This window comes from Orbicella faveolata, unplaced genomic scaffold (assembly GCF_042242905.1).
Source record: "Orbicella faveolata isolate gen_17 unplaced genomic scaffold, um_ofav_v1 contig_46, whole genome shotgun sequence".
Classification (NCBI taxonomy): Eukaryota; Metazoa; Cnidaria; class Anthozoa; order Scleractinia; family Merulinidae; genus Orbicella; species Orbicella faveolata.
Genome location: NW_028301576.1, coordinates 9048461 through 9061206, shown reverse-complemented (window position 1 = coordinate 9061206; position 12746 = coordinate 9048461). Strand labels below are relative to the sequence as shown.

Here is a 12746-nt window from a genome sequence, read left to right as displayed (position 1 = left end):
CTCCAATACTGCTGTCCTTAAGACCTCTAGCCAGCTCTTCGAGCGGTCGTATAAATTGCTCGATCAGCAACCAGGAAAGGAAAATGTTCAAATGACATATCAATTAGCAATCAAACAGAGAGATGAAGTAAATCAGGATCTGCTTAACAAAGCGATTTCGAATCTCCCGCTTGTTATTAAATATTTCAAAAGGGATTCCATCAAAAGCATCAAATGCTGATGACTCATTGATGTCATGGGAGCAGAGACAATGTCGCGAGATTCTGGTACCTTTTACGCCGTTCATTTCGATTTTATTTGCCCTACCCTGCAGAGGGCTTGTTCCCGTGATCCCCAGGAAATGCATGTTTCATGCATATGTTCCCTTGAACTCTATGTTCCTGCGAACGCGGGTTAAAATTGCCCATCTTCCCCTATTCTGTGAAACCAGTGGGAGTCCTATTAAATGGCGTTGCACACAAGATGATAATCAACTGTGAACGGTTATTTATTACTTCATATCTATCCAACGCTTGAAAGATATGTTAGATAACAAAATATCGCGGTAGCAATTTTACTTTTGTTAAAACCGTGAACAAGTAACATGCTCACAGTAGTTGCTATTCATAAATTAAACTCGAAAAAATCTACCAGATATTTATTTCTCCAAGCGTTACAATCGCATTATATCAGCTGCATTAATCATGGCATGAGTTCCTGGAACATTATATAAAGACAGTGCACTTGAGAAGTGTATTAGTACGATATTTGTTCGGCTATCGCCTAACGTATTAACCTCGGGATTATTGGAGTGACCGCGGCATTAGCAATGAAATATTTGTGAAACAGCTTTTCTATAATCTGGCATTCTTAGACAATAAATCAAAAAATTTATAAACGAATTACTGAACTGAAGGAGTTTAAAAACAAAAAAGACCACAATGTGCATTTTTGTACACGGCACACACATATTTACTAGAACTAGCAGAACTTGAAATGGTAGCCAAGTCAACACAAATGTTCCTGTTATCAAAAACAATGTCTTAGACAGCCTCGTCTCTCTCCTCGCCCTTACTCCGTTATGTATGCGGAAAGTCTGCTTACGCCAGATGACGCAGTAAGAAGTGCACGTTATTAGCAAAGGAGTCGACAAACTGATAATAATAACTGATAAAAACTGGTGATTTGTCACGATTGAATAGTGCTGAAACACTCGAACTGAAGTCACCGCGAGGGAGAGGATCCATGGCGTTGCTATGGCAATGACGTAGCTGTGTGAGGATAACTGCCGATGACGAAGTGGCCGACTGATAGCAAAGAGTCTTTCAAAAGAAATAACAGTCAATGTGAAAATGGAGGAGAGACCAGTAAACATATCGACACTATCAAGAGCGACTAGTGGCACGTGTTTGCCTTCAGAGATGACTGTAATCATATAAATCGGTACTGCAAATAATCCAACTAAGAGATCAGCTATTGCCAAATCGATTAACAGGTAAAGAGAACGTTTGCGAAACCTTCGCTTGACAAGAACTGCGATTGACAAGGAGTTACTAATAATGATTACAAATGCTATCACTCCGAAACAAACACTCCAGAACCAGTTCCAGCTGTTGAAGTTCATGGTGAGAACACAACACAAGTAGAGAGAGCTGCAAAAAAAAAAGTACATAAATAAATAAATAAATAAATAAATAAATAAATAAAATAAAAAGATAAATAAAAAAGAATACGATACAACGCAGGATTATTATTATTTTTTTGAAAAAAGGTGTACTTTATTAAAAAAAAAAAAAATAACGCGTTGTATCGGTCTCCAACGTATTCCAGAAGGATCACCGTCTGCGATTGCTTGCCTAAACATCATAATTACAGTCATAAAGTGAACATGGCGACGCCAGGGTGGTTTAAACTGAACACCAAACACTTCATATTGAATGAATGAATGAATGAATGAATGAATGAATGAATGAATGAATGAATGAATTAATGAAAGACTTTATTTGTTAAAGGGTATCTACAATTGTAGCTTTAGAAAAACCAAGTGGGGGCACTATTTACACATTCAAACAATCATGTTTGAATCACTTTCGGAGATATCAACTTAAAACGCCGGGACCACCGAGTTAATGAGAAACATCAGGTGTACTAGCTTTGGAACTTAAACTGCTTTTCAAACAATCTCCTCTTTACTGTTATTTTATAAACAAACAAACCCATCAATGTCTAGCGTCCAGTCTGTGAAGTGTTTTTTAAACACTAATATATATATATTTTCAATAATTACTCAAGCCCCTTCTACTTGAAACTGAATATAACGCCCAATCTCTTACAAAAGATCCTTGAATGCAAAACCATTTAAAGCACTTTCTTTCCATAAGATATAGTTGAATTCTTGTTTAACCGTATTAAAAATTTCATTTCAATGGGGAGATGTTTAAAAACTAATTTGAACAATAAAATGAAAATTAAGTAAGAAGGCAAATATCTCTTAGTGCCTGAAGGCGTGGTGTGAGTTTGAATATAATGCTAATAGCATCAAGCAAATCCACCTTTTCTACATGTGAATTAGTTAAAAGAGTTATTTTATTCAAAAGACCAACATAATGGATAAATGCGAGTGTCTGTACATGTTATTCGTTATCTTAATATATCTTCTTCTTTTCTTTTCTAAATGGCTAAACCTCACGCGCGACATATGTCATGCTTTGACTGCCAAGCACCTTACGAAATAAAAAAACATTATATATAAAAATTTCTGTGAAATTTTCGATGTACAATTTCTTGTTGCTTTTACAACCTTGTTTTTTTGTGTAAGGATCATGACGTTTCGAAAGTGTTTCTGTTCGTAAAAATAAAACTGTTTCAAAATTATATTAATATGCCTCAGAGTTTACAGACTAGGCTTTTGTCGAATGCGCTCGCAAAATTGGCAGATTATACTCCTAGCACTGCTCAAATTGTTTTTGGAAATTATGCCCGGATTATGCTCGTTTCTCTAAATTATGCTCCTCGCATCAGAATTATGCTATTTGGTTTTTAAGCAAAATAAAGACAGAACTGGGCGAATGAAGGCTTGCTTGTGTATTAATTTCCGTTTAATAATAGTGAAATCCAAGATGGTCGGTCAAATGGCGTCATATGACGTCATAATAAACAAACATGATATTTCCTTGTAGAGCAAGCTCAGGGCTAAATTATGCGAAGAATTATGCTAACACAGTCGACAAGTCATCTGTCAGAAGAAAGCCATTTTCATTCATTATAAACGGTGTCTTGCGTACTCTCCTTATTCTAACCTTTCGAAACCTCGATTTTCGTTTAGTTCAATATATCACATGCCCCACTAGGGTATTCTCTTAAACAGAAACTAGAAGCGACAGAACAAGATGGCATATCCTAGGGTGATGTAAAATTAAATCCCGGCATTAGTGGCCGGCATGTTTTAACCAGCCTTATGGTTTACTTAAAAGCAAATCTAGGGGGAAAAAGTGTCCTTCGCTTTAGTTTTACTTTTGCCTTTGTGGTTCTTCCTTGATGTTCTTAAACGTCCGTACGTCTCTTCAAATTGCAGACACTTTTATTGCATCTGTTGTTAATAACCAGCAGCTTGTATTGTTTGGAGAAAACATGCTTGTAAATATGTTTTCTTCCAACGTCACTAATATAATGCGGTAATCTCGTCTCAAAATCGCATTTAGTTTTATATCGCGATTTAACCATAATTTGAGAAAACTAAGCGAAAAAGACCGACACTAATTTTGATTCGGTTAAAACATAAATTCCTAGTACGTGCAAAGAATTGTTATGGGTATTGGCACGCCATGTTGTTTCCTATTTGTCGACGAATTGAGACAAATTTAACTTCATCAAAAACTGACTTTTCAAAAAGCGGTTTCGCCATCCCGCGTGAGCTATCTATATGGGTTATTGACCAAGTGTGAGGTCAAGATGGCTGGTATTGGCCAAGTTCGTTTTTTGTGAGTTTATGGACCGAGACGGAGTCGAGGTCCATAAACTCGCAAAAAAAGAACAAGGCCAATATCCAGCCATCTTGACCGAACAAGCTTGGTCAATAAAGGATTTATGATATGGCTTTCGGGGAAATTTTTCTTGCGGGATACGGCGGGTAGTCCCGAGCGGGCAAGATAGCTCCATCTTGCCCGCTCGGGTAGCCAATCACAGCGCAGGATTTGATTCATCTTGCCCGCTCACGGAGCTAACCATATAATAAAGCGCGTTACCTATCTTCCACCGCCGACTTAAAGCTCCTTTTTAAATTTCAAGTGTACGTGGGAAACCCGTTTAAGTACCGCGATGTCAATTTGAAGTTTTGAACGAATTTGCACGCGCGGCAAAAAGGAGACGGTGATACTGCATTATAATGCAAGTCGTCTCTCTATCGTAACGGGAAAACTATGAGATGAACGCGATACTTACGAATTCATTTTGCAAATTATAAAGCGCAATGATAACAAATTAAACGTTGGGCCATTTGAAACACTTTGGAATCTTTTCCTCAGCTAAGGAGAGCCTAAAAATGTTTTTGGTACCAAATGAAAGGGTTATGAAAAGCAGTTTATTTGCTTCGGCTCATGTCATCGATAAGTCAATGTACACTTCGTCATCGCAGTTTGAATTGACAACGCTCGACACTTCTATAAAACCATTCCATCTTCACTTTTTTGCCGGATGACTAAATAACCTTCCAGAAACATGGGGCGACATTCACTGATCATGCACTGAAAGTGCAAGGAATAAGGTAGTTCTATTTTATTTTATTTTATTACTTTATTTAATTTTTTGCCTCAGCAGCTGCAAAAATGTGTGATGTTTTCCTGATTATTGCTTTCAGGCGATGGACGAGTGCCCCTATTCCAACGCATGGAAGCCTCGATATTTATTTGGTTAGCTATATAACGCTTATACCTCACTAAGGCATTTTCATAAACAGAAAATAGAATCAACAGAACACGATATAATATCCTACGGGAATGTAAAATTAAATCCAGGCATTGTTGGCCGGTATGTTGCAACCAAACTTTGGGGATAGCTAAAGGTAGAACTGTTTAACAACCAATGTCTTTTGTTTTAGTGAAACTTCGTCTTACCTTTGCCTTTCTACCTTCTCCTTGATGTTCTTAAACGTCCGTCTTGTCCAAGGACAGTCAATCCTCAGACACTATTATTGCATCCGGTGTCAACAAGCAGCTTGCAATTCATATATTTAAGAATTATCACACGAGCGCGCGTTGGATATATAAACAATAGCCACCATTTGGCGCGAAAATAGAGTCGATTATTTGTCCACGGTCATGACCTGGTCCGAGAAGCGCACAGTTTTCGAGAGAGAGGCTTCAGGAAAACTATGAACTTCGAGGAATAGGTAAGGTACAAAGAAGGACAAACATGCGAGTATATTTTCTCGCCAAAAAGAGGCTATTGTGTTTATCATGTTGTATTTTGTATTTTGATTATTAACACGCGCAACTTTGAATATTGGGGAATATCACTCGGATATTATCCAGTTTTAGCCGGGGGATATTCAGTCTCGTAACTAGTTTAGACCAATCGCGCGCGAGCGGCCTGATGGAATATAAGAAATGATAAATAGCCAAAAGAAACCAAGCAGAATATGATGTTCCTAAGGTTTCTAAGAAAATAATCCACTTTTTGGGGGGTGGGTTGCGGAAGTTAGGTTGAAGTATTCCTAGTCGCTTCATTCTATCTATTTCAGATAGCTTGCGAAACGAGGTATTTCAAGTAAAATTTACAAAATCAGTTTAGCATGCTTCGACCCATGTTATTGATAAGTTAATGCAATCCTCGTCATTGAATTTTCAGTTTGAAGTTGACATGTTAACTCTTCACACGTATGCTGTGCCTGAACTTTTAATCAATACTTTTCATTCATTCCTTCCTTCTTTCCTTCCTTCCTTCCTTCCGTCTTTCCTTCTTTCCTTCTTTCCTTTCTTTCCTCCTTCTTTCCTTCCTTCCTTTCTTCCTTCCTTCCTCCTTTCCTTCTTTCCTTCCTTCCCTCCTTCCTTCCTTCCTTCTTTCCTTCTTTCCTTTCTTTCCTCCTTCTTTCCTTCCTTCCCTTCTTCCCTCCTTCCTTCTTTCCTTGCTTCCTTCCTTCCTTTCTTCCTTCTTTCCTTCCTTGCTTCCTTGCTTCCTTGCTTCCTTTCTTCCTTCCTTCCTTCTTTCCTTCTTTCCTTCCTTCCTTCCGTCCATCCTTCCCTCCTTCTTTCCTTCCTTTCTTCCTTTCTTCCATCCTTCCTTGCTTCCTTCCTTTCTTCCTTCCTTGCTTCCTTCTTTCCTTCCTTCTTTCCTTCCACCCATCCTTCCTTCCTTCCTTCTCTCCTTCTTTCCTTTCTTTCCTCCTTCTTTCCTTCCTTCCCTTCTTCCCTTCTTCCTTCTTTCCTTCTTTCCTTCCTTCCTTCCTTCCTTCCTTTCTTCCTTCTTTCCTTCCTTGCTTCCTTGCTTCCTTGCTTCCTTGCTTCCTTGCTTCCTTGCTTCCTTGCTTCCTTGCTTCCTTTCTTCCTTCCTTCCTTCTTTCCTTCTTTCCTTCCTTCCTTCCATCCTTCCCTCCTTCTTTCCTTCCTTTCTTCCTTCCTTCCATCCTTCCTTGCTTCCTTCCTTTCTTCCTTCCTTGCTTCCTTCTTTCCTTCCACCCATCCTTCCTTCCTTCCTTCCTTCCGTCTTTCCTTCTTTCCTTTCTTCCTTCCTTCCTTCCCTCCTTCTTTCCTTCCTTTCTTCCTTCCTTCCTTCCTTCCTTCCTTCCTTCCCTCCTTCTTTCCTTCCTTTCTTCCTTCCTTCCATCCTTCCTTCCTTCCTTCCTTTGTTCCTTCCTTCCTTTGTTCCTTCCTTCCTTCTTTCCTTCCTTCCCTCTTTCCTTCCTTCCTTCCTTCCTTGTTTCTTTTCTTCCTTCCTTTCTTCCTTCCTTCCATTCGTCCTTCTTTCCTTCCTTCCTTCTTTTCTTCCTTCCTTCCTTTTTACCTCATGGTATGTACTTCATACCATGAGGTATAGTGATGGTTGGATTGGTCACTCCATTCCCGTTAGACAATTAATTTATGCATTAAATCCGCATTAAACATGAATTAAACACGTTCCCCCCTGTCCAAAGACAGTCAATCTTCAGGCACTCTTATGGCATATATTTTCTCGCCAAAAAGAGGCTCTTGTGTTTATCATATTGTAGAGATATTTTTCGTAACACGCGTAACTTTGAATATCGGGAATATCACTCGGATATTACCCAGTTTTAGCCGCGGCATATTCAGTCACGTGACGAGTTTAGACCAATCGCGCGCGAGCGACATGATGGAATATAAGAAATGATACATAGCCAAAAGAAACCAAGCAGAAGGTGATGTTGCTATGATTTCTAAGAAAATAATCCACTTTTTTTTCGGGGGGGGGGGGGAGGGGAGGGGAGGCGGTGGGTTGAAACACTCCTAGTCGCTTCATTCTACTGAAACCAGAGGTAAGCGCCGGCTAGATGGGCCACGTGGCTCGTATGCAGACTTAACCTTTCTAGTAAACCCCTGATAACTCAGAGCACTAGTCAGAACAGAATAAAATATTTCTACTTTCATCAGCTGAAATATCACTAACACGAATGTCCTTTTTCATACAAGAAATCTTGTCCTAACCTAACAGGAAAAATGCATCTTAGCTATTTCGCTTGTGAAACGAGGTATTTCAAATAAGATTTATTAAGCCAGTTTATCATGCTTTGACTCATGTTATTTATAAGTTAATGTGATCCTCGTCGTTGAATTTTTATTTTGAAGTTGACATGTTAACCCTTCGCACGTATGCTGTGCCTAACCTTTTTAATGAATACTTTTCATTCATTCATTCATTCATCCATTCATTCATTCATTCATTCATTCATTCATTCATTCATTCTTTCTTTCTTTCTTTCTTTCTTTCTTTCTTTCTTTCTTTCTTTCTTTCGTTCGTTCGTTCGTTCGTTCGTTCGTTCGTTCGTCCGTCCGTCCGTTTGTTCGTTCGTTCGTTTGTTCGTTCATTCATTCGTTCATTTTGACAAAGCTCGATGATTGCATAATAGCATTACAGCTGGACTTATTTACCAGATGACTTACTCGCCTTTTGACAGGTAGTCCATAAATATAACATAAAACCTCCTTAAACTGTCACCTATCTCCATATTAATTTTATGATCGCTGACAGCATAAGAGGGTTTTTTCCCTTTTCATTTATTTATTTATTTATTTTCTTTTTTAACGCAGAGACCAATCTGTACTTCATATTAAAATAAAGTTTCCATATAACGCGCGCTCTGATTGGCTGAAACAGCGTGCTTTATCAGAGAACAGAGCACGGGTTGATGACGGTAAGTTGGCTTCCAAATTTTTGCTTCGGAATTTTGACAAATTTGACCCAAATTAAACATCCCCTGTGACTCAGACAAACACACTGGAAGCGAGCTATTTTTCTGCAGTAAATATGGCTCACAGAGACCATTGTTAGCAACAGTAGTGTTAAAACTGTACTAAAATAACAAGTTTTGCTAGATTCCCGCCGACAAAACATGTACAGCTGTAGCGAAATTCACAAATTCTCAACCTAAACAGTGCTTCAATAAAGACATTAATTTTGTTACGAAGGCAGAAAGTATACTAAGAAGTAAAACAACGACAGAAAACAATTGAACTGTCTCTGTTTATGATGAGAAGCTTTATTTTTGTAAATTTACAATTAAAAATGCTCATTTGCTCAAACAACACTTACATGCAGTGTAGTAACGCTCGTTCTCCGGTCATCTCAGCGAAGTAAACCGACGAGTGGTCAGTGCAAAACTTGCTCTGATATTCTCTTCTGTGTTCGAAGTAGAACCAGTGGGAGCCGTTAAGTCTTTCTAACTTTTACGCTAGTTCGGGCAATCTTGCTGCATGCGCCTACAAGCCGTAAATAACTGTAGCTCCTTTCAAATTCAACCCAGCATTTCGCATTTACATCCACAAGCTTTGAGCTCCGCGTTTCGTAATTTCCACTGGAAAAGTGCTCGTTTTCATGGGCCACAATACGGCCGGATTCCTCTGGACTATAAACCTTTACCTGCCTTGAGATCCGTATTTAAAAATTAACTTAAAAGCGAACTTTGAAGGCATCGTTCTTCTCTCGAGAGCCGCTCAAACTTCTCGAAACTGAAAGCTTAGCTGAAGTCCAGTTTGTGATTGACAGCTGTCGCTTCGTTAGCCAATCAAATTATTTGAACAATTCTAACAAGGATTGTGATTGGCTTATTTTAGCGTGCTTTATCAGAGAACAGTGAACGGCTGACGCGACTTTTGCTCGTTTGGAAAATAAAGTTTGGTTTGAAAATTCAGCCAAATGCGTAGGGAAATTATCTGATTCTTCATCATAAAACAAATAAAGAAGCCTCGACTGTGCTCTGTTCTGTTGTAAAGCACTTAGGAAGCGGTAGAGCACTCAAGAAGTAGGGAAAAACACTCGACTACGTCTCGTGTTTTCCCCTACACTTCTTTCGTGCTCTACCGCTTCCTGCGTGCTTTACAACAGAACAAAGCACAGTCGGGGCTTCTTTATTTGTTAAGTATAATTTCTTTATCAAAGGATCAGCGTAATATCCACTAGCTTTTTGTTTCGTTATGCTAATATCCTAGTATGCGTGATGCTGACCTGTTTGTTGCTTTCAGTTGATGGAAGAGTGCTAGATATATACAATTTGCATTTTTTAGTTTTCGATGTTCTCAGGTTGAATTAAAAATGAACTACACATCATACATTACGGAATGTAGGTAGACGCTACTGAATACGAACACCACAGTTCGAATGCACAGCTTTAATCATTGTGCGCGAAAGCGCGCGAGAGTGAGTGAGTCAGTGAGTCAGTGAGTCAGTGAGTCAGTGAGTCAGTGAGTCAGTGAGTCAGTGAGTCAGTGAGTCAGTGAGTCAGTGAGTCAGTGAGTCAGTGAGTCAGTGAGTCAGTGAGTCAGTGAGTCAGTGAGTCAGTGAGTCAGTGAGTCAGTGAGTCAGTGAGTCAGTGAGTCAGTGAGTCAGTGAGTCAGTGAGTCAGTGAGTCAGTGAGTCAGTGAGTCAGTGAGTCAGTGAGTCAGTGAGTCAGTGAGTCAGTGAGTCAGTGAGTCAGTGAGTCAGTGAGTCAGTGAGTCAGTGAGTCAGTGAGTCAGTGAGTCAGTGAGTGAATGAGTGAGTGAGTGTCTGATTCAGCTGAAAAGTAAACAAGACAAAATACCTAAATACAAAAATATAACTACACAAAATTGAACTTACAAACTGTGACGAGTCCAATAGGATTAAACTCTTCAGAATAATAATTCAGAAGCTCACAATGAGTGAAACGCTAGGCAAACCGCGGTAGAAACCGGAGAAACTTAATTACCAGCTGTTAACAAGCACTGGCGAGAACTGAATAACACGTGAGTACATTACGTTATCCCCAAAGGCAACGCAGAAATGCGAAATAAATTTATTTTGCCAATTTTAAAGCGCAATGATAACAATTAAATAAAATGTTGAGCCGTTTGAAACACTTTACACTCTTTTCCTAACCTAAGAAAAACAAGAACAATGCATCTTATCTATTTCGGCTGGCTTGTAATACGAAGTGTTTCAAGTGAAGGTTCACAAAACCAGTTTATTATGACAAGTTAATGTACTCCTCGTCATTGAAAAATTTCAGTTTGAAGTTGACATGTTAGCCTTTTTGACAACTCGTGATGGTTGTATAAAACCATTACAACCACACTTATTTACCAGATGACTTTGTTGCCTTTTAACAGGTAGTCCATAAATATACTGAACACCGTGAAACCGCAATTAACTTTCAGCTGTCTTCGGAATAATTTATCATCGCTGACAGTGTAAAGGATAGGTATTTTCTACTTTTATCAGTTTTTTTGTTTTATTTATTTATTTATTTATTTATTTATTTTTTGCAATGTAGGGACCAGCCTGTAGTTCATAGTATATAGGTTAAAACCTCTTTAACATAAGGATCAGTCTAATATCCACTAGCGTTTAGTTTCGTGATGTCAATGAATCGTGAATTAGCCTCAGCAGCTGCAAGCATGCGTGATGTTGACTTGTTTATTGCTTTCAGTTGATGGAAGAGGGTTAGATATATTTAACCTGCATTTGGCAGCAATTTTTAACTAGTGACTTAAAGAGTTATAATTAGCGACACTTCGAAAAACTTTGCAGGAAATTTACACGGCGATTTTAGTCGCCTCCTCTTCTTTTCAAATCCATGTATGTAGCAATGACTCTTTGATATTCAGTCTCATTAACCTAATCCCATGCATGAATTCCTTGGTACCTTGATTCACCGTAAATCCTGGAATTAGCTCCCCCCCCCCCCCCCCAACCTCGAATAAGCGCCCACTTCCAATAAGCGCCCCTCTTATCGGCCGAAATTTAAAATAAGCGCCCCCACCCATGTTGTGGACGAGTAATGAGAGTCATTTAGTATTAGATTTGCACATTGTTTCAGTTTGTGAACACGTTTAGTGAACACGTTGAACACGTTAAGTACTAACAGTGCCGCAATTTAAACTTTAGGATCAGCTTTTTACGTCAATAAACAGCTTATGTTGGTGTTTATGCGCAGATGATGTATTAAAATCAAAGGACACCTATGGTCAAACTCGTGGATTAAGTAATCTAGAGATGAAACATGTTGACGAACTTCCAATTATTGGTGTATTTTAAAGGCTGTTAAAACAAGCGAGGTTCATACCACGCAAGGTCGCACTTATCTCAGAAAGCGTAAGCTTTTTTCGTTGGCTTTCGTTGCAGACATATTACAGAATAGCTAGGGTGGCAAAATTGCGGCTGAACATGGAGTGGTGAAGGCTAAGAGTTCTTGGGTCACACGGGACACTGCTTGGTGAAATTATCGTGTGAAGAGACTTATTACAATTTGCGTCACCACGTTATTACAAATTGCGTAGACTGACGTTTATTACAAAATGCTGCAGCTCTTATTACAAAATGCGTCGTTTGCATTTAATACAAAATACTGCAGGTAATTACAAAATGCTGCAACTTTTATTACAAAATGCGTAAGGTATTACAAAATGCGTAGTTATTACAAAATGCCGCAGAACACCGCTTTTCAAAAAGTCAGTTTTTGATGAAGTTAAATTTGTCTCAATTCGTCGACAATCAAGAAGCAACATGGCGTGCCAATATCCATAACAATTTCTCTCGCGTACTAGGAGTTTAATTTTACATTCTCCTAAGATATTATTTCGTGTTCCACGTCGCTGCTATTTTCTGTTTATGAGAATGCCCTAGCGGGATATAAACGTTATATAGTAACCAAATAAATATCGAGGCTTCCATGCATTGGAATAAGGGCACTCTTCCATCGCCTGAAAGCAAACAGGACAAAATCACACATTTTTGCAGCTGCTGAGGCAAAAAACAAAAAATAAAATAAACTTAAATTAAATATTCCTTGCACTGTTAGTGATCAGTGAACGTCGCCCCATGTTTTCGCACAGTTGCACAGTTCAGACATCTTTAACTCTACACTAGTTCATCTTTACGAGCTATTTAAGAGTCATACTCAGTTATTTTCGATTTATATAAAAAGGTCGCGGCCACGGTATCTCGCCGATTTTGCTGAGATTTGGCTTGCTGGCTTGTTTAAGAGTCCTAACAGCGAAATGGATGTTAAAAAGTTCCAATTCTTTTTACTTTGGAAAATATCGAGAAAGCCGATTTCGAGTGACCTTGGCGGTCCGCCAATA

The 12746-nt window shown here is 38.9% G+C and overlaps 1 pseudogene; it reads right to left on the bottom strand.

Moving 5' to 3' along the window:
• Positions 1-471: 471 nt before the first annotated feature.
• On the bottom strand, positions 472-1665 carry LOC110047960 (beta-1 adrenergic receptor-like; annotated as a pseudogene).
• Positions 1666-12746: the final 11081 nt, after the last annotated feature.